The sequence below is a fragment of the Calonectris borealis genome, chromosome 4, assembly GCF_964195595.1.
Source record: "Calonectris borealis chromosome 4, bCalBor7.hap1.2, whole genome shotgun sequence".
Taxonomy (NCBI): Eukaryota; Metazoa; Chordata; class Aves; order Procellariiformes; family Procellariidae; genus Calonectris; species Calonectris borealis.
The window spans coordinates 42,602,301-42,627,064 of NC_134315.1; positions in this window are offsets into that span (position 1 = coordinate 42,602,301).

A 24,764-nucleotide genomic window follows, 5' to 3' on the forward strand; every position below is an offset into this window, starting at 1 on the left:
AGCACAGAAACACCAAACACCTCGTGGAGGTGAATGCAATGGCTGACAGTTTTTGTGAAGTGCCATCACATCGAACAGTCAGGCACTGGCTTTATTCGCAAATCTTGTGAATCTGTAAGAATGCTACAGGCACTGTGGTGCATCTCCAACACCCTCTTCTTAAGAGCTTTAAAACCTAGGCTTTACTATCTTTTCTCATTCATTTTTGAATAACGGAGCAGGCATGGAGAATTCTGTTTCTCTACCTTGTCACTGCCCAGTAAGTGAAATTCACAGATAAAATGTCACAGAGCCCAAAGCCCCCAAACAACAGTGTGTTGTAATCTGTTTCTTTTCTTTCATTTGGGAAGATGGGGATATCTGTGAATAAAGACCTCATATCCCCAGCAGTGATCAGTTCCACCAAATTTTTGTTTCAGTGTTTTGCTGAATTTGAGTATGCTGTAAACTTAGGACGAAATACTGCCTTAACTTCATCTGACATCAATATAGTTTTAATGAATCTGACCCTCTAATTCTCAGCTCTCAAAACCACCAGCACTGGTGTAATGAACTGACACATTGTTTAGCATACATTTTTTAAATCTCATTTAATTTTATAGTAGATTTTTTGTCTTAAAACCTTACAATTTTATTGAGCAATTAAACTGTGTTCTCAGTCAGGGGGAAGAAATGCTCATAAAATAGCAATAAGCTAAGCAGTAATTTCTAGACAGAAGTTGCATTTTTATTTCCTCCATCATAATAGGAACAAGTATTTGTTTTGCAAAATAAGATGCAGGGTCTTCTAAAAAGCTGAAAATGACAATTGATTTTTTTCCCTTTTTTATTTTTTTCCTTAAGTGAGATTAAGTTTAGAGTGCTTGGAATAACAAACTGCTGCTGCTGTACTGGTCTTATCAGATCAATCAGTCAAATGAAATGAGGAATAGTTGGTGGAATCTTTTTCTACAACCATTTTGCTGACTGATGGCTGCTTTCAAAGCATCACATATTGGATTTGTTTCCAGAAAGCACATCTGCTTTAACGTCAACATTTTAAAGGTAACATTGTTGCTGCCAACAAACTAGTGAAATCCTGTATCTGTTGTAAACAGTTCTGATTTTAAAGAAAGATGACTGGAGACCTCTTTGCAATGGTGGAACGTACCAGTGAATTTTAAAGATGATGTTTACAAGTGTAAAACATGTACAGTACCTAAGCATGTCTTCAAGTATAATAATCATAAAATTATGTCTTAACAAATGGGAATTTGAAAGACGTTGCTATTTGTAAGACAATATCAATGTTTTTTATTTCACTTATCACCTCCATTATTAAGTTGCTCTGGTAGATTCTAAAGTATGTTTCTATCCACCATGAGTAAGGAAGGAAAAATGTACAAAAAATGTAATTAAAATAATTACACAAAACTGCCTAAAATATTAAAAAAACCCCGCCAACATGTATTTAGTTTGAAGGAAATATTAAACCACAATACTATACCCTGCTAATCTATGGAAAAATTTTCCTTTCTTTTTCCACTACTAATTAAATGTCATTGGAAGAATAAAAGAATTCAACAATGTGTCTTCTAGAAAACACCTTGTTAAAATATCTCTAGATTATGAATACCTACCTTCTTAGTCACTTTCACTTTCAGTCAACACGAATACCTTAAAAATAATTTGGATAGAGACAACAGAGCTTAATCTGCATATTAAATATTAAAACATTAAATTATAAAAGTTACAGAGCCTCATAAAAAGGAAAAATAAGCCGCTCTGCTCTTCATCGACATAGCAGCACAGTAGACAGAAGCATATGACAAGTCGTTTTAAGACTCAATAACAACTAACAGGTTTATGAACGTGCTTAAAAATTGGCTAAGGCCTGAATACTAGAAGATGTGCTTCAGTATTCAGAAGAATCCTGGCACCAATAGCATAATAATAATAGTAGGCCAAACTCTTTAATCCTTATGTAGATGTCAGTAAATGAACTATTATTTTAATAATGTAAGTTTCTATGGGATTATAATCTTAGTCCTTTCTAAAGTAAAAATCCTAATGACTTCAGTCCCTATCTGAAAAGCAGAGGCACATGAAGCTGCTGCACCACTTCAAAGACGTTCTTCCACAGAAATACAATCATTCTTCTGAAGCGTGATGAGCAGAAGTGACAAGAAGGTGCTTTCATTCATTATTATCCTCTAGTTTACAACAGATTGAAAACTTTCTGACTACCTAAACAGTTTCTATCAGTGGATACTGATTTTATTAAATCAAAACATATCAGCAAAATCTATCAACATCACTGACAGTTAGGAAAAAAGTTCTCAAGAATTTTCTTTGCATCATTCCTTTGAAGGAATGATGTCCTTCATTTTGAATATTACATTCAATCATGAAATCAAAATATTTTACTATACTGTACTCAAAAGGAGCATAATGTAGTTGCAACAATGCAATTATTTGAAGTGTTCCAATAACATCAAAACTAAGCACTTAAATCTCAAAAGCAGTTTGTTTCCAGAATATACTAAAAATACTATGCAATAATACTTTTGGAAGGATCGTTTTTAATATATTTCCTAAGAGATTTTGGCTGCATGTTCCAATTTAGGAGAAAAACAACTTCAAAATAATTATGCTTATTTCTGATGAAACAGTCATTCCAAATTTTGACCTGCCTTGACTGGAGTCACGCTCCAATTCATCCTTTATCTCTTTTACAGTGCACTGTACCGCACTGTGTGGAAAACTGAAGAGTTATAACACTGAACTCTAATGGCTCTTAGATCAATAAAGCACTGTGACATGCTGTACTCCCAGGTGAAAGGAAAATCGAGCTGGCAATTGACATCTCGGATCTGCCAGTTCCTTACATTCACAGAGACATTATTATTTAGTCTGGTTGAAAGCAATATTCTAATATAACCAAAGGTCAGGGTTGAGTAATAAATCTGAAGCTAGAGTCATTTTATCATAATACTGCCATGTAAAAGTCACAATATGTAAGTAAAGGTCAATTTTAGCAAGTCATATTCAAGTGTTTTTCCTTCGGGCTATGGTAAAAAAAACCCATCTGTGTTATGTGATAAGTAAATACTGAAAGGTATAGCAATCACTAAATATCATATCACAAATTATCTAATTTTAATCCTGCTGTATATCAGATTCCTAGAGACTGCAGCACCATTCCAGTTAGGTCTTTAAATTTCTCAGCACATCACCAAGTTAACCTTACACTACGTTCTCCTCAACTAATAAACTGAAAGATTATTAGCTCATTGCACAGATATTTCCATGGACTTCCAAAGTTTCATTACTTTTTATGTTCCACTGAAGGTACTGAGGGATTGTCATAGCTTTTAGGAAGATCTTCACTTTGTAGGCAAGCTTCTATAGCTTAAACAATGCTATGTGGATCAGCTTGCCTTGCTGCAATTCTTTCTCATAGACTTTTAAACTGATGTAAACTGTACCTTGTGTCAGCAAAGACTAATGATCTGAAAGCATTACACTAGTCAAATAGCTGGAAATACAAAAGCATTCATATGCCATTCCTCCTTGGGACAGACAGCACATTTCAGCTGAAAACCTGTTCCACGAATCATGGAATTGCTATCCAAACCTACAGTCTTGAGAGAACAACATCATAAGTGCGGGAGCTGTTTTATGCTGAAAAATAGTGCAAGTGTTACTGTTTGAATATTGCTTCTTGCTGAGAACTCAAAATAATGTCCCATAACAAGCAGTAGTACAATATAGCCTCACGCTGTGTAATATGATGCAATTGATTCATTGTAGTTGCTGGATCAAGAAGCCACACTATGAATTCAGGAAGTATGCAAGATCTGCGAGTAATTCACATGTAAAGTACTAATGTAAACATGGCTGCTTTTTAAAAAAAAAAAGAAAGAAAAAACCAAAACCCTTGTAAGGCAGAGATGATAGTCAATGTCCATTAAATTGTACATACGGATAAGTCTGAGCCTTCTTTTCTCCAGGCTGAGCAGTCCCAGCTCTCTCAGCCTTTCCTCATATGAAAGGTGCTCCAAACCCTCAATCATCTAAGCGGCCCTTTGCTGGACTGGCATCAGTATGTCCATGTCTCCCTAGGCACAGCACTCCAAATGTGTCTCACCGGTGCTGAGTAGAGGGGAGAAGAATCCCTTCTGTATTGAAGATTATCATTTTACCCATAAAAAATAAGAAAACATTTTTTAAAAGGAAGTTTGTTTTTTATATCTTTCTGATATCTTTATATTAGTGCATAACATACTATTTTGTAATTCTTGGCAGTTTACTCAAGATGCATTATTAAAGAACTATTACTTAGAAAGATGATAGTTTCCCTTGGAATTTCTGGAACTAGCTAAGAATTCTCTCTGCATGTTTATCAAGCCCAAATTTCTAGTCACCACAATTTGCTTAGAGTACTTTATCTCCTATATCTGTGTGCTTTATTTGCTGCATACTGTGGCTGGAAAGCCGCCTGTCAGAAAAGGACCTGGGGGTGCTGGTTGACAGCCGGCTGAACATGAGCCGGCAGTGTGCCCAGGTGGCCAACAGCATCCTGGCCTGTATCAGAAATAGTGTGGCCAGCAGGAGCAGGGAGGTGATTGTCCCCCTGTACTCGGCACTGGTGAGGCCGCACCTCAAATCCTGTGTTCAGTTTTGGGCCCCTCACTACAAGAAGGACATGGAGGTGCTGGAGCATGTCCAGAGAAGGGCAACGAAGCTGGTGAAGGGCCTGGAGCACAAGCCTTATGAGGAGCGGCTGAGGGAACTGGGACTGTTTAGCCTGGAGAAGAGGAGACTCAGGAGAGACCTCATCGCGCTCTACAACTCCCTAAAAGGAGGTTGTAGTGAGGTGGGTGTTGGTCTCTTCTCCCAAGAAACTAGCGATAGGATGGAAGGAAATGGCCTCAAGTTGCGCCAAGGGAGGTTTAGATTGGACATTAGGAGAAATTTCTTTACTGAAAGAGTGGTCAGGCCTTGGAACAGGCTGCCCAGGGAAGTCGTTGAGTCCCCATCCCTGGAAGTGTTTAAAAGACGTGTAGATGAGGCGCTTAGGGACATGGTTTAGTGGGCATGGTAGTGTTGAGTTGATGGTTGGAGTTAATGATCTTAGAGGTCTTTTCCAACCTTAATGATTCTATGATTCTATGATCCTGGTTTTGCACATGACACTTCCCCCCTTCTTTTTCCCTACATGCCGATGTTATTCTGAAATCTATTACACAAACTAAATATTTTTCACAATGTTAGAATTAATTACTTTTAAATCACTAAAATAGTCTCAGAAATGAATAATTACTAAAAGAAAAAAGGTTAATAGAAGTTTTATAACAAGTTGTTATAACCAACATTTCAACAATATCTCTTGGATGGAATATGCTAAACTTCCACATACCCACCGTTTTTGTATTCCTTTATAAATCCTGGTTTCAGACATAATCAGGGCCAATTTAGATATATTCATAGTGCTAATGAGGAAAAATAAAGCATTAATGGGGAAATAAAACCCACCTCCCACACTAATCAAACAAAATACAAAGATAAAGAAAAGTTATGGTTGCCCTTGATACTCTCTGGTGTATTCATGTTGTGTACTGATCACGATGAAACAAGAAACAGACAGCTCTGAATATCCTGTACAGTAATCTTAGAATTTATGGCTATCTGCTGGTTACAGTTACATACTGTTTTGAATATAATGGCTTAGCTCTAGCTTATTGCCATGCTAACCACTGCAGGCTCCATTACCTTGCAAGTACCCATTGTAAATGCTGCCATTTGCCATAGCCTTCCTTTTGTGATACTGTTCCTAATTCTTCCAGAGTCAACAATTATATCACTGTTCTCCATAATTCAACCTCTATCTTACCTGATGAGAAGATGCCTTTGATTCTAACTAGATCAAGCTAACTTCGGTCTTGCTTTCATTCTACTTTATTGCAGGTTCCATAACTAAATTGCTTTTGGTTCATGTTGTGACAGAACTCAACTAGAAAGCCAAATTTTACATTTCTTTTATGTGTAGGGCACTGAATCAGATTAAATGTAGGAATATAGGCTTCTTAATTATGTATGTTACTGCTTTGCAGAAGCATTAATCTTTTAAAAATAACACACTTGTTCTTCAGAAGGCACTGAATGGGTTGTTGGCTCTGTTGTTATCTAAACAGAAAACATGAGCAGTAATGCATATGCACAATCACTGTTGTGGGGGAACCTTGGAACAATTTGGGCTTCAAGCTTTCTCATTTGTGAGCAAGACTGAGCTACTGCTGAAGAGCATGAAATTGAGCTGTCGTTACTTACCCATTATATTTTATTGTGCTAGGAATCATTAGGAATCAAGGATGTGAGAGTCATGAGAAATGGGGAGTTTATTTGTATCAAGTTCTTACTGCTATGCTTCTCTTTCCAATTTAGGTTTATTCAAATTTCTTAAAAATTATTCAAGAATATTTTATTATTATGAAATCTTCCTTGCATGTCAACACCACAAAGGTAACTCTCATCGTATTCCCTTCTCACAATGACCCCATTTCTAAGACATCCCTTAAAAACTACAAACTGATTTATCTCTGGTTCTTAACAAGCATTTTAAGACTCTTCACCTTTTCCAAATATCCTCTGCCTTCAGAAACCCATGGCAAGCTCATGTTGTTCAAGATTAGTCCCTTAAGGGGTTGTTTTGAACGACTGAAGGTCTTCTATATAACCATTAAGGATTTAGCAGTTCTCCTCCATCATTTTGGCTTCAGATAATCTTTATTTAGGCACCTATGGGCACTGTTACATGGGAAACAGAACTTCTTAAATTCAGCAAGGTGATTCTTGAAGTGTTTATTTTAAGTTTTAAGGCACCTAAGCCTGGACAGACATCTTTTATTATAAAAAACAATTTTTTTTAGTAAATTGATAAAATATCACATAATATAGACTTGTAGATACACTGCTTCTTGTGAAAAAGGATAAACTTGATCGTATTGTGCACTAATTAATACTGGTGTAAGAAAGAGTAACTTAAGTGACTTAACTGAAGTTATTTGGATTTATTGGGAAATTTACCAAAGTAGAATTAGAGTTTAATTTAATCTAGCATTCAGGGATGATATTTTTAAGAACAGGAGAAAAGACCAATCTCACAGTATCTTGGCTAATGAATTATATAGTGCCATTAATGTCATTTGAATTCAACAATATAAAAATAAATGGTCCGAAGACAGACCTGTAACTTTTAGGTTATTTTCATGTTTTTTCGAGATTAACTGTTCTCCAAACCATTTACAAGTAGTTTGAACTTTTACAAGCCATTTGAACAGTAATACTTCTATCTGGCCTTCAAAATCGTTGTTGAAGTGGGCATGAAATGACTCGAAGTTGGATCTATGCTTCACGAAGGAGCCGTTCTGGCTTGGCTTACTTGTTTTCATATTAGCAGAACAAGTGTGACAGTAACAGGAACAACTGTTCCAAGTGAGACTGCCGTAAGACTCAGAGAACTGATGGATGATGCATTTTATTATTTACTACAGTCCTGTGTTTTTATTTCTAAAATATCATTAATATTAAGTATGATCTACCTACTACCCCTAATTTGTCCTTGGTGATGGGAATGTTATAATGTGCAAGTGCTCACACTATTAGTTTAACATTACAGACAGGTTTTGCAGAGAGCTGAAGCAGAATGTTCAGACTTATGTAAATATTTCATTTCAGAGCATGTAAAAAAAATTTGTGGTACCTGAATTCATAAAAATTGATCATTTATCTAAGTTGCATGAAGCCTCTCTCTGACTAAGGAAGGTATAGGTAGATATTTTACCACCTGACCTCCTGGGTAACAAAAGATGTATTATAGCTCCATATGGATTATTGCTAATTGATGAAAAAAAAAATGCTGTAAAACTGTGGTTCTGTCTCATGGAAGCAAAACATCCACAGGGAAAGCAGACACATGATGTTCTGAATTTCCAGTTAACCTCACCTGTGCTAACATTAAAGAAAATCCTGAAAAGGACAGTCCTAGAGATTGCTAAATTTTGAATGAAAAGTGGCATATGCTCAGCTTAACTAGGTTTCAGATTAATAGAATTGCAGTTTAGCACACAAAATTTTTTCCACACTGTTAAAACCTGAGACTTCAATACCGTCCAGCAGAAAATACTAAGACCTGGAAGAGAAATCAACATAATGTTCGTTTGACTTAATCATATGTAATTTTGTCACCAGAGCCCCAAGACCCTCACAACTGTAACATTTTCTAACATGATAGGACATTTTGTCCTCTTCCGCAGACCACCTGGATGAGTGGTAGGTCTTTGTGTACAGTTAGGAATCAGCTATTGCCTTCACACCACTGATCCTAATACCAAGGTTCAAAGAGTAATGGACCATATTTTTAAATTTGGAACTCTGAGTGAAACTTTATGGGACTAAATTTAGTGCCCTGGGTCTCTAGTTCCAATACCACTGAAAGGTAAAACATCATTTTTGTAACTTGATAATTTAGAACTCATTTTAGGGGTAACCACTTGGTTTTATTTGTAGAAAAATCCCATAATTAACTATAAAGCCCAAGATGGTTGCATATCTTTCCCTTCACACTTAAAAGAACATAGTGAATGGTTAATCATACAGCCTCACTGATAAGTAGGTTTTTCATTAGTCTTGTGAATGGGCTTGACAAGAGAGCAAAACAAGACCCAGAAAATTCCTTCTCTATATTGAGAATGTGCATAACATAAAGCAAAAAAAAAAAAAAAGTTCCCCAAACTGACCCTGAAAATAATTCTTAATGTGCCTATTTGACAAGTACTGCATGACTGTTCTGGCAGGCTTACAGAATGCTTACAAATGAAAAGGGGGGTGGGGCTGGAAAGAAAGCTCATTAATTAACATTTTTAGTATTTCAGATGCAAAGGACAGCATAGACTTGCAAACAGCATTACTATGGTGTCTCTAATGCAAAACAAGTTGCGGGAAATGTAGAAGATTCATTCTGTACAAACGTTGTTAAGGAAATAAATAGATGACAGTACATGAAAATCAAGTCAATCTTCTTTCTCTCATGAATGTTCACTTCACCTATTAAGCCCTCAGTCCCCATGTTCCCCAAGACCCTCTAACATTAAAATTCAGGAGTTGTGTATTTAAAGGAAATGGTTACAGTATAGCATTTTCCCTAACCAATGCTCCAGACACCTATATTAGTAGCTGAATGGCATCTAGTTTTATACAGTGCAGCCACATTGCTCTAACCTGAGCGCAGGCTGACTTACAGATCTTACTGGCCTTTGCAAATACAGTACTGGAACCCTTCCAGGGTCCCAGATTTTCTGCATGACATTGATCATTTGATGTTGCTTCAAGAAGAAATATACAGTGGCAGGCTTGGGCTGGATATACCTCTGCCTGGCTTCTGCAAGTAGGAGTGCTTTTTGGCTCCTGCACCCAAATTTTCCCCTACAGCATCGTAAGCACAATCTTGTATTCCAACAGCTTGTGCACAAGACGTAATTGGGAGTAAAACACAGTTCTAGAGAGACCTAATCTTAGTAACAGTTTTTGATCTCAGAGGTGACTATTTTTCCCAGAATTTGTTATATGCTAGGATAAAGGGAAACCAGAGTTAAATTCAAAATAATTTTTGTTGTTGTAAGAACTCCCTCATTGTTTCTAATAACAAAAATGAAATATTTCCAGAGATGAGTAACTGTCACTGAATACAATCCTGGCCTTTTCAAGGCATAAAACTATTTCATGGATATACACTATTTAAACCCTCGTTGAATGTAGTAAACCCTCTAATGCAAACATTAAACCAAAGACTTAATACATTTCTTATATAATAATAACTTATCAGAAAAGCTATTAGAATAACTACTGTTGAACTTTTGCTCTCAACATGTAGAAGATAAATTTTCACATTATTAAAACAAAGACGTATCAGTATAATCGCTTCACAACCTTTATGTTGTGACCATAAATTTGTGACTGCAGTATTGCTCCTGCAGTTTATCTATGGTATTATATAGAAATAGAACATTATATAGACACTGATAGTGTATGTGCACTGTGAATTGTTAGGTATATATAACTAATAACGTGCTATGCGTACATACTATCACTGCCTATACAATAGATATACTCTTATAGAGATAAATATTAGGAATAAAAATGGTCTCATACCTACTTGAAAGCTAACACTCTTTCTCCTAAAGACTGATTATATAGTGTCAGGCCAGACAGTAATGAGAAATGAGATAATGACAGTAAGATGGAAATGACAAATAGTGAAAGACAGTACTAAAAGTTATTTTGGTGTTTTATCGGTGCAATTGCTGAAAGTGTGAATATTTTTTAAAAGGCTGTACAGTATGAAAAAAAATCCACAAAATGCCAAATGTCTGAATAGAAAATAACCGAATATAATTTGGAAATTCTTCATAACATATATTCCTTTCTAGAAAATGAAAACACTCTTATAGATTTTGAAATTATGGCATTAAAATGTATTCAAAGATGACCTCCAGAATTCTTGGCATTGTTACATATGCACAGGTCAATACATTCATAATTAGAGAAGTGTAAAATTGCTCAAATGAAGAGTGTCTAATTAGTGATTGTAGCCTTCAACAGAAGATCCAATAAAAAAAGTTGCATATGAACTAAATGAACTAGCTTAGTGGCTTCATTATGGAGGATATAGCTTTGGTCACGCTGAAGCAGAAAGTGTCATCTAAAAAGATGCCCAGTACCAGAAAAATTCAATATTGAGATACTGTACTTGTTACACACTTTTTACATCAGGACAAAGATATTCTACAGTCTCTATGTGACGTCACAGAGGAAATTTACCAACACTCGTTACAACTGCAGAAACATTAGGAAGGAAGACAAAACTGAATCAGGACTTGGCTGGAGTTTTCCAACAGTCCAAGTCCAAAATTGCAAGCATTAAAATCCGCTCAAATTCCATCTTACAACGCAGTTTAATTACACTATGTCTTCTAAAGAATTTTTTGATCTTAAAGTTTCTTACATATATACTAGTTATGAAAAAAAAAAAATTTCACTGCTCAGCACTTATGTTCAGCCTGCTTAAGAGCCACAAAATACACATTCTTCCAGTAAATCACCTGAAGAGCTCCATTCGATGTTCTTAAATTTTGCCTCATATGTTTTAAAGGATGGGATTCGCAACACAAGGAATTGCTACCAATCACTTGTTTTCGGAACAGTCATGATGCCATTGCTAAATCCCCTTGCACAGAACCTATGCACTAAAGCATAGCTTACAAAATGGGGGAAAATGTTCATTTCTCCACTACACATCTCTCACCTCCCAGGACAGCACCTTCAAAACATGTGGCCCTCAGGCAGGACACACCGGTGGGGAAAAGATGATTCTAACAATAGATATCAGAAATACAATCAGACCTGATGAAATTAAAATATCTAACTTGCATTATCAACCTCCTAATCCAATTTTCTTTTTAACAAACATTAAAATTCTGAAAGATACCAATGTTTACGAGTATGGTTTTTAAAATACCTTGCTTAAGAATAGCATCTCTCTGAAAACGTCAATTCTATTGTTTCAGGTGGATTGTTTGTTTTTAAAGAAACAACTTGCTCTAGAGAACCTAAATTTTAACTGCTTTGATTCCTTTGCTAAGTCTCTCTTTAGAATACAGTACTGGGGATTGACTGTGTTCTATCCTTGGAGACCCAGAATAAAAACTGGCAACCAGTTTCTTATTACACAGCAAAAATAAGATGAAATTTCACAAAGGGAAAAATATTAGGAAACTGCAAAGGGAGAAATAAACAGAAGCTGGTAGAAAAATATAATATCCTTACAATACATTGTTTGGGTCTAGAAAAAAACCAATCATTTTACAGAAAATTTAGACATTTCTCTCATAACCTATACCAGGCTGCATAAGAAAGGGCAAACTGTTATTATTTTATAAATGATATATTATATGCAATAATATATACTCTATTATTTATGTATTTATTATATTGGCATATTATTATTTTGCTATACTTATTATATATAATTTTTGTTGTTGTTTAAAATGAAACGCATTTCCTAAAAAACTGCATTATCTTTTCTTTTTTTTATCCTCAGATTCTTATATAAATAGAAATGATCAGCTTTCAAGTAACTAACGCCCTTGTAAATGTGAGAAGAGAAACATGTGAGAAGCAAAAATAAGCTTTTAAAAAATCTTTACCTTTTCTACTTTTCATAAGCCAATGAATTAAGGGAGTAAAAAAAAAAAATTTGTAGGGGGATAGTAAAGAACCCCACAATATAAGTATGTAAGATTTCAGTTATTTCTGAGGAGAAGATTTTTGATTTTTTCTAAAAAAAACCAAACCCCATTTTTTAAAAATTATCCCTTGCATATAGCCCTATGAAACTACGAAATACTTTTCAGAAAATATTTTTAAATAACTTTGGTTTTGAAGGTCAAGATGCTTATGAAAATATCCTGTGTACAAAAAATGCTGTGTTTCATAATAAAAGAATATTACTATAGTGACAATTCAAGTTGTTATGGTAACTGGGTCTGTAAAAAGGGTAAATGAGCTTAGAAAATGTTTAGGTGTTTTTCCCTGCAGAATTTTTTATAAAGCTCTTCTCTTAAAATTCTTTAGAAATAATTCAGAGGATAAAGTACGGAACAAAAAACGGAACGAAATATAAACACCTATTATATTTACACTCTTTATATGTTAATGGATATGTAACATTCGTATACTCTGAAAGAAAAGGGAGAACAAGTCCAATGAGACATCCCATTTCATTCAAATTTTAAAATTTGCCAAAAAAATTAAAAAAGGAAGAAAAAAATCAGTCACATTCAGGCAATTTGAATAGCGATTTGATTAACAGCATTATTTAGGATTCATCAGAATTAACAAATCAGTTAAATCATATTGTTCTGCAGGCTGAATGTAGCTGTTGTGTACACACAGGAGACAAGTGTAGATGTCCGAGACAAAGGGAGTTAACTCCTCCTGCCTAATACAATCGTAGTTTCGCAGACTTGCCTGCCTATGTTTGCCGGCACAGAGCTCAGGGGTGGAACCGTACCTGAGAAGCTACCAGTGAAGGGTGGAAGTGGGCGTTAGCAGGCTCTAGCTGGATGAGAGAGGGATGTCATGGACTTCTTGACCATAGAGGCACGAGGCTCAGAGCAGTAATACACCTTCCCAAGTAGCTTTGTCCTTTGTCGTTGTCTCAACGAAGAGAGCATGGTTGGAAGACAACACATTGATGCTTTTGAGTCACTGACCGCTTCCTGGTCCTAGCCAGATCTCTGGTGCTGCTGACCAATGTGAAACAGGCTTTATTGGTGCTGAATATATAGTGCTCTGCCAGAAGCAGCAGCTCTATTGCTTACTCTGCTGGTTCTCAGCAATGATTCGATTGAGTTTTCAAGCTTCCCAGGAAATAATTTCCATGCAGAGAGCCAATCTGCCAAATACCAGGTGAAAATAAAACGTACTTATGAAACTGCAGCAATAAAACCTGCGAGTGTCCAAAAAAACATGAGAAAAGGAAAGAGAAATAGTAGAAATACCTAGAATAGTATAACTCTGTTTTACATACTGGAGATATTCAACTGGTGGTCACTGATTTTGACCTCAGATCATACATGATTCTGACTAATATTATGATGCAACCAATCTGGATGAAACCAGCATGGAGGAAGTTAATCAAAAGAGGGAAATGCAATAGAGTATTTCTCTAAAGATATGTATTATGCTTTTCTCTCTGTTATTTTATTATTTTATTGATGTTTAAAAAAAATGAGTTTTCTAATTTCATTTCTAATTCAAACATCCTGGAGAAACAAGGAATCACTTTTAATTGTTGGACTATGGGTAAGATCCAGGATATTTTCATAGAGGTAATCTATATAGGAAAAAATAGCTACTTCAGAAAACAAAGTTTTCTATCATTACAGAGTCCAAAAACTGGTTTTGAGGGGTATTTGCAAATTTGGAGAAAGATATAAACATGTATTCTGGCACCTTATCCAAATTTAAAACATTTATGGATTGAATGCACTCCTTATGAAAACCCAGGACCTTAGCTCAATGAAGCACCTCCATCTGGAATTAGAGAATACCATGAAATGAGAGCTTATTAAATACTTCTCTGTAATTAGTACACTTTTCAAAGTATCAGCTAGTAAAATCCATAAAATATGCCTTGAACTATACTAGACACCCCCACTGGCAGGTCATCAGGGAACAGAAAAAGCTTTTTTAATTCGGGAAAAGTATCAGAATAATAGACAGCAGACATATAATTTCTGGACACACAAAGAGGGGTTTTTGTAAACATGGAGATTCCGGTGTTGATGCATCTACAAGGGGTGCTGTCAGTGGGAGTGAAACCTGAATTTCACTCGAAATACTTGAGTCATTTAGAACTTAAAAAAAATAGATAGCATACTGCAAGTTTTTTTACAAAACAAGTAACAAGTTTTGTATGGACAAATGACAACTAAAAAAAATCTACCACAGTATGTCTTCTCCATCTCTCCTATTCATGATTCTATGCAGCTGCTGTCTGAAGTGTTTAAACAGTAAAAAGTAAAATAATTATTCTGTGTGTAGAACTGATTTTAGAGAAGAGTGGAAAGTGTCATTTAATCTCAGCTACTGTGGCCTTCACTGTACGTGGCAAGAAATACTGCTGTTTATAAAACCTGGAGAAATACTTCATAATTAATACTATAACTAATTAATTTTACTTTTATGCTTGTGAAGTGTTTGCAGGTAAGAATATCTGCAGATACAGAAGCTTATCACTCTATTTATAGACTTCTGTAAACTAGAATAGTCCCAGAAAACAAGTATCTGTTATTACTAACGTAATTTTTTGAAAATTTGAGTAGAATATTTGGAGAGCAGTAAGAACATCACTAATGCATGGAAAAATAAGTGCATTCTGCATTTACTGATCTAAATTTTCTCTGTTTTAACACCAGAATATTCCTGCAGATAAACCTGCCGAATATGTAGAATTTATTGCAACAGTTTCAGAGATTAAACAATTCTCAACTGGCCCAGAATGGCATGGTTAATGCCCTTACAACATAATTCTGTTTTCCAAGACGGCGGTATCGATTATTCCTTTACTGGGGTGAAGCTGCCCCAGTGTAGATGATGCTTTTAAGATCATTTGTCATAATCCAAGACTCATTCACCTCTGTGGAAAACATTTGGGTATCTGGTAAAGAGACTTAAAATAAAAAAGGTACGTTACAAGAGTATGATGCTGTGGAACAGCATATTCTCTTGTATGATACAGAAACCGCAAGTATTTTGTCTAGAAGAATCATGGCAATAGTCATTACAGTACTGTTTCCTACATAAGCAAAAACATGAAATTAAATGCAGGGGTTTTCTTGGACACATATTCATTCCTTTTTTTTGGTTATTTAGTGACAAAATTCAATAAAAATTCTACGAAAAAAGGCATACGGAATGAGATCCTAAAATAGCAATTCAAGTATTAACATTATTTTTCTATTAGTAAAAATGATAAAATATACTTCTGTAAATTTTTATTCATTACTTTCTGAAAATGTTCTTCAAATTGTGTATTTTAATCTCCCATCCACTAGGCCATTGTAATCTGTTCTGTAAGTTGCATATTCCACTGATTAAAATTCACTGTATTTGAATTAAGTCAGTTATGACATAGCTCCCCTGATACAATTATATTTATTTGTGAATAAGGCAAAGTCCTTGTCTATGCGTGTATCAAAAGCTTCCTATTTAAAGAAAAAAAAGAAGTTGGATCTAAGTAAGATTATATTTAATTTTCTTCAGCCAATGAAATAATCTATGAAGTAGTCTGCTACGCGCTGCAGCTAAATATTCAGATTATTTAGAATCTCTATTATTCCCTTCCTGGTCTATTTTTATGTATACACAGGGTACTTCGGCTCAAAAATGCAAATATATGCAGTGCTATTTTACTGTTCTGAAACCTCTGTTTATATATTCCAAGCTAGCTGGAACTTTTTCAAGAGCCTTCATTATCTTAGACATTTTGAGAATATTTTGAAAGCTTGAATAAATTGCCTAACCACCAAATGCCTAGGGCAGCTAGGCAGTGTCTGAAGACTTAGTGTATTAAGTGACTCTTAAATTAGACATTTGCATGGTTATTTTTAATTAATCGCCATATAAAATGTAATTAGCATGCACCACTTGTCATTTGAATAACAGTCGGCAATTTTTTTTATTTTGTAAATTCTTCTTACAGCACACAGTTCAGGAGGAGAGAGGGAATCCCAGAGGCTGATGTTAGGAATAATCAGGGATGATTTAGTTGGCTGTTGCTTGGGATATAACGTGTAGTTTAATTCACTCTCTATGGGTTAGGATTTTTTAACTTAGAAATATACAACGGTTACTGCTCCAAAATGACAGGGAGAGATGACGAGCATGAATGTGCTCGGTAAAGAAATAAGTGTAAGACTTGCACAGAACCTCATTCTCGAGTGCTGTGTGGTTCCCCATGATGCTGACTTTAAAGGCAGTGGGACATAGCACAGGTGCAGGGCCCCCACTGGCTTCAATGAACATGTGTTTGTGCTGGCATGAATGAAAATTCCTAATGCTGCTTTAAAGTGGATTGAAGAACACACAAGAAGAGCTGTGAGGCAGGTAGCATCCCTAGAGGAACCCTAGAGGGACGCCAATTTCTTTCTGTCTGGAGGCAGCCAGCTCTTAGCTGGGATTCAAAGGTACAGAGCCTTCCTAACAAACAGAGGAGTCGATATCAAAAGCTGCTGCACACCCCCAGCATCTCCAAAGACTGCGGTTCTCACCGCCACGGCGCCCAGAGCTGGTAAGGACATTCAGAATCATACAGATGCACTTTCAAAGACCACAGAGAGACCAGTATCTGTGCTTGCTTGGAGAAGCCTGTTCCCTACAGTTATGCGAGATAGTAGGCAGGTCCTGCCACAAACTGAGTGTCTGGGCTCATTAGCGTCAGTTCCTGATGACATGTCTCCAAAAGGCACTTTGTATTTGTTCTGGAAGTAGTAAATGTTTGGAATAACGCAAACTAATTTCCGACAGACTCTGTTCCTGTCGGACCTCTGTAGACATACAGATAAGGCAAGGCTTTACATCTACAGGCTCAGTCTTAAGCTCTGACCAAGACAGATGACTGCAACAGAGCAAAGTGAAAAAAGTCATGGGGTTCTGCTTTCTTTCAGCTAAGTACCTAAACCTGTTAAAGATGTCTCGGGCGCTAATTTTTTAAGTTGATCATGTTTCCAGAAGAACAACTGCAGCAAATGAACTCAAATTAAAAAAGCAGGATAAGCTGACAGTATCCCCTTGCACTGAGGGCATTCTCCCCTGTGAGTCACACAGCAGCATATGGACTGCATTCTTCATGCCATGCATCACCAGACAGCATGCACTGCTCTCAGGAGGGTGGTCCTGAAATTTCGTTTGCAATAGAAAGAATTTTATCTTTAGAAAAGATTTGAAAAATTACCCAATTTGAGAAAGAGTTAATTACTACATTGCATTTGAACACTGGCCAAATTCTAGAAATACGGTGAAAAGGCTTTCTGGAAGCTTTTTGAAACCCAACTCTCACTTTTTCTTAAGAAAAAGGCTGTGAGAGGTGTGGGGAGAAAAAAAAAAAAGTCTGGTTCTGTTGTTCTTCACTGCACCCGAGGAATATAGAACTATTGCTTTTTTGAGTTTATACCACTCCTACCTAAACTTTAGTAGCCTGATTTAAAATAAGATTTCAGCATCTGAAGCACAACTTAGAGAAAAGATAGCCACTTAAGTTAGAATTTATCATTCTGAAAATCCCTGCTGATCTACCTTAACACACTTAAAACACTTCAAATTATCATTGTTGTGTCCATCTCTTTATCCTAATAGTTTCTCAAGTGCTGAAAGTTTTTTAGTGTATTTCCACAAACACCTCAGTACTGACAGAGCTGAGCAGACAGACCATACAATCTCCTACCTAAACCTAATATCATATAAGAAACTGGCAATTTTTTTTTTTCAAATTTTCTGTCATTCTTACTGCTTGAATGTGTTCATAGAATGCCTTCAGAATAAAGTTATGCATAAAGTAATACTAGCGGCCTCTTAATTCTTCTAAACATGGCATGGGAAAATATTATCAACTCCTTTTATGTAGTAACTCAGTTGTTAGAAAGACCATGTAAAAAGAGAACAAAAAGAGAACATGTACAACTATGAAAGAAAAAGAAAAAAAAAACCTTACCTACAAAGGGAAGCACTAGGTGCCAAGGCTATTTGTATATTTTCATGAAACATTAACTGGGTAAGATATGTAAACCACTACAGACTAGACTTCTCAAGGTAATCGGCTACCATTGACATCACAGAAGTGCAACTACTGGGTTGTTTGGTCCCCCCCTCCCCTTTTCCCTTTTTTTTTTTTTTAAAAAATGTTTCTTTTTAAAGGAGAACTGTCAACAAATCTCTCCACATGAAAAAGAGAGTTCCAAAGCAGACAAAACTAAAACTTTGTGCCTCTGGTAGGTAGGTCTCCTATGCTCTGGAGAGGGAATGGACTTAAAATACATCTCTAAACCGAACAGTTCCTATCAGGTTTTGGATTCCACTCAGGAGATCAATCACTTAAAAGCAAGGCACTAGCAGTATTTTGAAGCAATACGTAACTCTCTTTTTTGAAGTAGCCTTAGTTCTTTAAAAATGTTTTGTTACACTCACAACCATACAAATTAAAAATGAAATCCCTCCATAACAATATCCACCAAAATCAAATAGAATAAAGCAGTAGTCTACCCCTGAAAACCTCTTGCTCCTAATCACCCTTTAGCAGGATTTTCCCCAGGAGACCCACCTACGCAAAGCAGCATGCTCCAAGCGGGCGAGAATGACTAATGCCTCACCCAAAGGTTGCTGTCAGGAAATGTGCTCTCTAATCCTGCACCCTGCCAGCAGGTGATTGCTTCAGACTAATCTTTTCCTCTTTCCTTTTTCTGCCCAGTGGGGCATGTTTTCCAATTTTTTTTCTAGCAAATGCTCCTCAGCTTTTCCCAAGCTGGGCATTAGAGAGTACAGCATAGATATTATTCTAGTGAAAATGTCATTTTTTACTACCTCAGTAGCTGGTAATAAAACTTGTTTCCCTATTGAGACCTTTTTAACATACTATTTGTTTTAAACTGCCTATATGCTTGTAAACAGCTTAGATTGCTGTAAATTGATCCACCTGACATCCTTCTTTCTGGTGTGGATAGTCAGGATAAAGAGAAGGCCAGGTTAATTACAAAGAGGATGTGTTAATTAGGTAATTAACACATCACACTTCTCTGCAGCAGGTAGAAAGGAAGAGGAAGACGACTGGGGAATTGAGTGAAGTTATAGTAGAGATTGGTTTATGAAGCACAGGGACCAGGGACTAGCTTTGATGAGACACCACAGCTGTGTGTAATGCACTCTGTCAAAACCTGAATCTCTAGTAAACTGCATGAATTAGCTCAGACATTCATCTTCTTCTTGTGAATGCAAGGAGTACAAGCCATACTAATTTAATCAGGAGTTTGCCTAAGTTTCTACAAACCTGGATGAGTCTGGTCCTTTCTTGAACTGTATAGCAGAAGACCTCACTGGGGTCTACATAGAACAAAGTGCTACTTGAAATGCTCACTGTCTACCTCTTACAGTTGGCAGGAATGTAGGAAAGGTATTATCCTTGAAGAAATTCAGTTAATCATACCCAGAGAGATGGATGCTATTGCTGGTATCAAAGAGCTCTAGCTTATGGGGTTTTTTTTTGCTTTTATTACAGTTTAGTAAGGACATGTATCTCATATACCATGAGTTTTGTCTCTGAGTACAAAATGAGTTCAGACCCAATGTACTTGTAAGAAACGCACTTTTTACCTGATGATCAGTTTGACCCATACCTGCCAAACAACCCATGAGCTTCTGCAGTTTCAAGCTCACACTCCCTAAACCAACGAAGATACCAGGACATATCTAACCAGCATAAAAAATGAGGTTTACATGGAGTTAAGGCTTTCAGGGTGCTTGTTGGAACTGGCACACAAGTTTTAATTTTACGTCTTTCTTTTCCAGGCAACGAAGACAACAACGATTTGCAGAACTCTGCTGTGTAATTCCAAATATTTGTAATCTATCCACTGACAGAATTTATTAATGCCATTTAACCTCTGAAATGCATAGTGCTATCTGTCACTCACTGCTGTCAAGAGATTCAGAATCACTTTCAGGCAGTGTTATGAGAGTCTCAGCTGTCTTACAAGGTATGTTATATTTCTGTTCAGAAGCACTGACCTTTCCTGAAATAGGGAGGGGAAACAAAAACTGCATATTAAAATCCCTTCTCTAAAATGACACTGTGCATGGTTTGCCTTTTTGGTAATTCATCCACCCTTTCCTTGACAGTCTTCCATGTAAGTGACTTGAGATTCAACATGGTGGTTTTTCCCTATTTTAGGATTGACTTGGATTACCAATTTCAAAGTGACAACTTTGTGTCATACCCCTACAAAAAAATGTCCATCATAGATAGGCATTGTGTCATTTTGATAAAGCAATAGTTATTTCAGGGATTTTTTTTCTTCTCCAGTCTTACTTTGAGTCTTTATATGTCTGTAATTTCTCAGTTCCTCTAACATCAGCATCTATTACAGGCATTGAAATTCCCAGTAACTCATAAAAATTTCCGTAAGCATTGAAACACATTTCCCTGCTGTTATCCTATAAATTAGCAATGTTAAATTCAACTCATTCTGATTCTACAACTTTGTCTAATCATTGCTTTGTTACCTTCAATCTTTTTCACTTTAGGTTGTGATGGTAGAACTAAATGATTAAAATCACGCTTATCTGCAAGCCATGTAATCTCATGCCCACTAAGATACATTCTCAGTTTATTGCTCCATTCTGAGCTTTACTTATGAAACCAGTACCAGAGCAGGATTTGGGAGGTCTCAGCACAAGCCTGACCCCGTCAGATTGATGCCTTACCTGTAAAATAAAATTCTGAAATCTAAAAACCAGTTAATTTCTATGTGCAGTTTCATACTTCTCAAACTTTTGTAGCATATGTTTACAGTTGGTCTCTTTTGTTTGACTTAAAAATTTTAAGTATGTTTAGTGTATCAAAAACCACTATTGGTTTCTTTGAGTTAAGTAGCATACGCTTCACCGGTGCACATTTTTTGAAACTGCTGTACTTCATGTTTTTTCTTCCCTATTTCTTCAATTTTAGCTCTGGTGGATTTTTTTTTCCCTATTCTCTTCTTTCACTCAAGTTATTTTCTTTAGTCTCTTCATACTGCTATTTCTGTGTCATGTTCAGGAATCACTGTTATCTTCTTTATTTCAGCAAAGTAGTTCCAAAGCCTCCGTAAAACTCAGCACAGATTTATACAGAGCTCCTCTTCAGATACCAAACCTTTGAAGCTAAAGCTATCAGAGATTCAGTTTTTTATTTCACAACTCTAAGCAATGTCATTGTTCTAGACCTATACACAACTAAAATAAAGTTATTCCTGTTGCTAGATTGATGGGGTGTAAATTTGTGGTTGTGATTTTAAAAAGTATATGTATTTGCCCTCTAACTTCTCTACACAAACATATTGAATGGTAAACTAACAACAGGATTAATTATCCTTCTATTTTGGACTGGATGAGTATTACTTTCATTTAGCTGTTTAAAATTTACATCTACTTTTCTAGTTTCATGTCTAGTTTATTTGTAGTTTTCATGATCATACTATTTCCAGGATAAAAATTATGGCTCATCTTCGAGACTGTTTAGCATCTCCAGCAAAAATTAAATCCACAGATTATTCACAGCACCATTACTATCTGAATGCCTACTTAGTGCAAAGAAACAGCAAGATACTACTTACTGTTTTGCTTTACAGTTTTAGATTTGACTATCTAACTACATGATATTGTTTGTTAGCCTAATTTTAAGTTTTCAGTGTCTTCATTATTGGTGATACAGACAACATACACATTTGGAAGTAAAGCCTCCAAACTCTATCATTTGAGTAACACTCGGTTAATTACACTAGATAAAGAACAATTGCTTTATGTAAATTATGCCCCAAAAATTGCAGCATTGTGATTGTATCATGATCTATTAATATTGAAAATACTTATTAAGCTACATGCTTGGTAAGTATTCATACAGCAAGAGACAGTGTATCATTTGTTAATCCAAACGATTATGAACACCAAATATTTCAATAGAAACCAGGCAAAAAAGCAACAGAAGAAAGCTGAAAGGAGGTGAGAAGAAGCAGCAACAGAAAGGAAAAGCTGCAAAGGACAGAAAAGAGGTCATATGAGAGCAGAAATAAGTGGAAGCAATCAAGGAATGGCATTTTGTAAAAGATCCCAGGTGAAACAAAATTGGTCCAAGTTGTCATATCTAGCTGACATTCTTTTCTCTGTAATAAGTACTGTACCAATTTTTTTGCTACATGTACTGATTAGTAGAGGCTCAAAATTCTTCCAAAGAATAGACATGTTTTAAAAATGAGATACAGTTTTAATTGTAGGCTTTATGAAGTAGATGGGAATAGCTGAATCCACATCCAACCTCAGGAGACACATATTAACTAGAGAAAAATATGAGAAATAATATCTGAAATGGAGAACAGTTTGCAAGAACAGAAAGCAGGTGAAAGAAGCTAGGGAAAACTGGTATGAGTGCTGTTCAGTGCTCTTCAGTGTTTTTAAGAATTGGCTTTCAAACTGGATTTTCAGTTTCTTTTAGAATAGTCTTTAAAATTTTGTTTATAACTGGCAGAAAGACAAACTACATTTAAAACAGTATTGAACCATTTTCTTACTTACTTTTTGCTAAAGCATTAACATCACGAGATCTGACATGAATAAATTTGAGACTTAACAATGGTTAGCTGATATTTTCTATATTTACACAGAGACTCAGGTTCTTATGGGAGATTCTTCTGCAACATTTTTTGCGGACACTGACTCCCCTCTAAAAATGAAGGTTTTCACATTTCTTAAAATAAGGTCATTTGTGTGACTAACTTCCAATTCAGATGTTCAAGCACAAAAGTTTGAACCATATAATCTCACTGTAAATGTATATATGTTTTTATTTGTATTTTCACATAAGGTAAACAAAGAATGGAAGAAAGAAAATAGTACCATTCTCATTTTGCAGGGAAAACCACTGAAGCACAATCTAGGTTCAAGCCCTCCAAGTATTTATCCTTTATCAGTCAGAGGACTTCCCAATAAATGAACACCAAAGTATGTTCATGGTAAGTGAGAAAGTTTTGGCGCCTTGCTATGGGAACTGTCCCAGTGCATTAATTAAAAAGAACCTTTCTTCTCCACATGTCCTTTTTGTGTTTTGATTTGTTTTTCTGAATAAACAGGGACCTAGCACTGTGAAGCAGATATAACATAGACTGACCCCCAAAAAAAGGCAATGACAAAGGAATTGTTCAAGTATGTCGCGCTTCAGCTGCACAGCCATTTCACAACTTCTTTTAAAGGCACATTGGCCACCTCACTCCTTTCACAAGCTATTGGCTTCACAGACAGTGAGCAGAAGCCCAAGGAACAGATCTTGAGGTACAGGTATGCAACGCCTGGTTATTGAAACTTTGATGGCACTATGTATTGGCTGCGGCAGGATCTTTAAAAACCTAGCTATACAAACGGTAGTTTCTGTTAAACTGGTATTGCCCATAGATAAAAGAAACAGTTTTTGAAGTGATACAAGGGACACAATTCTGCTTTCACTTAATTCAGAGGCGGTTCCTCTCCTGTACCATCTCTCCACCATACACTGCTGTGAAACACATAGACAATCTGAGCCATGAACGTGCTGTGAAATATGTCCTTTAAGCTGTGATGCCTGAGACTTGTTTGCCCCACATCTCAAGCGTGTCTCTATTAGGCGAAGCTGGTGATCCTATGCAGAACATTCCTTTCTGTGCTTCAAAGTTAACACTTGCAAATAGGTCTGCTTTTTGACAGTTCAGTGATGCTAATGTTTCTGCTTTCTCTAGCTTCATTGAACAGAGATGACATAATGGATTTCATTCAGGCTTGTACAAATGATCGTGCACACACCGAAAGTGAATGCCATGTCCTAGATTTTGAGAGGTTTGTTTAGCTTGTCTCAGCTCATTTGTGATGTACGTTTTCTGCAATATACTGGCATCGGCTGGATCACCATAAAATAGTGAAAAATAAGCTCTTGTTGATGCTTCTGCAAAAAAGCATACCGTTTGACAGGTATTTGAAATTTGGCTTAATAAAACTCTTTAATGTGACACGTAATTGCCAACCTAAGAATAGCAAAAACCCAAGTTAACTGTTGGTGTAATCTGTATTGACTTCTTAACAGGTAGATTTATAGACACTTTCCATTACCATCCAGTGAAAAGGTGTAACAGTGCACTAATCATCAACTGACATTTCAGTTCTACCTAAGGATATAATTTTGTCATGATAAAACTGGAGGGGAATTACAGAAATGGTCATAAATCGGTGTCTAATATCTTGTATATTAGGGAAGTGGTACATAAACTCAGATTAAACGCAAACATTCTAACATACAAGCACTTACTTGTCACTCAAATACATAGGTTCTTCTAAGGTAGTTTTCATAGTTTTCCCCATTGTATTACTTACTTGTAACTAAAAAAAAAAACCAA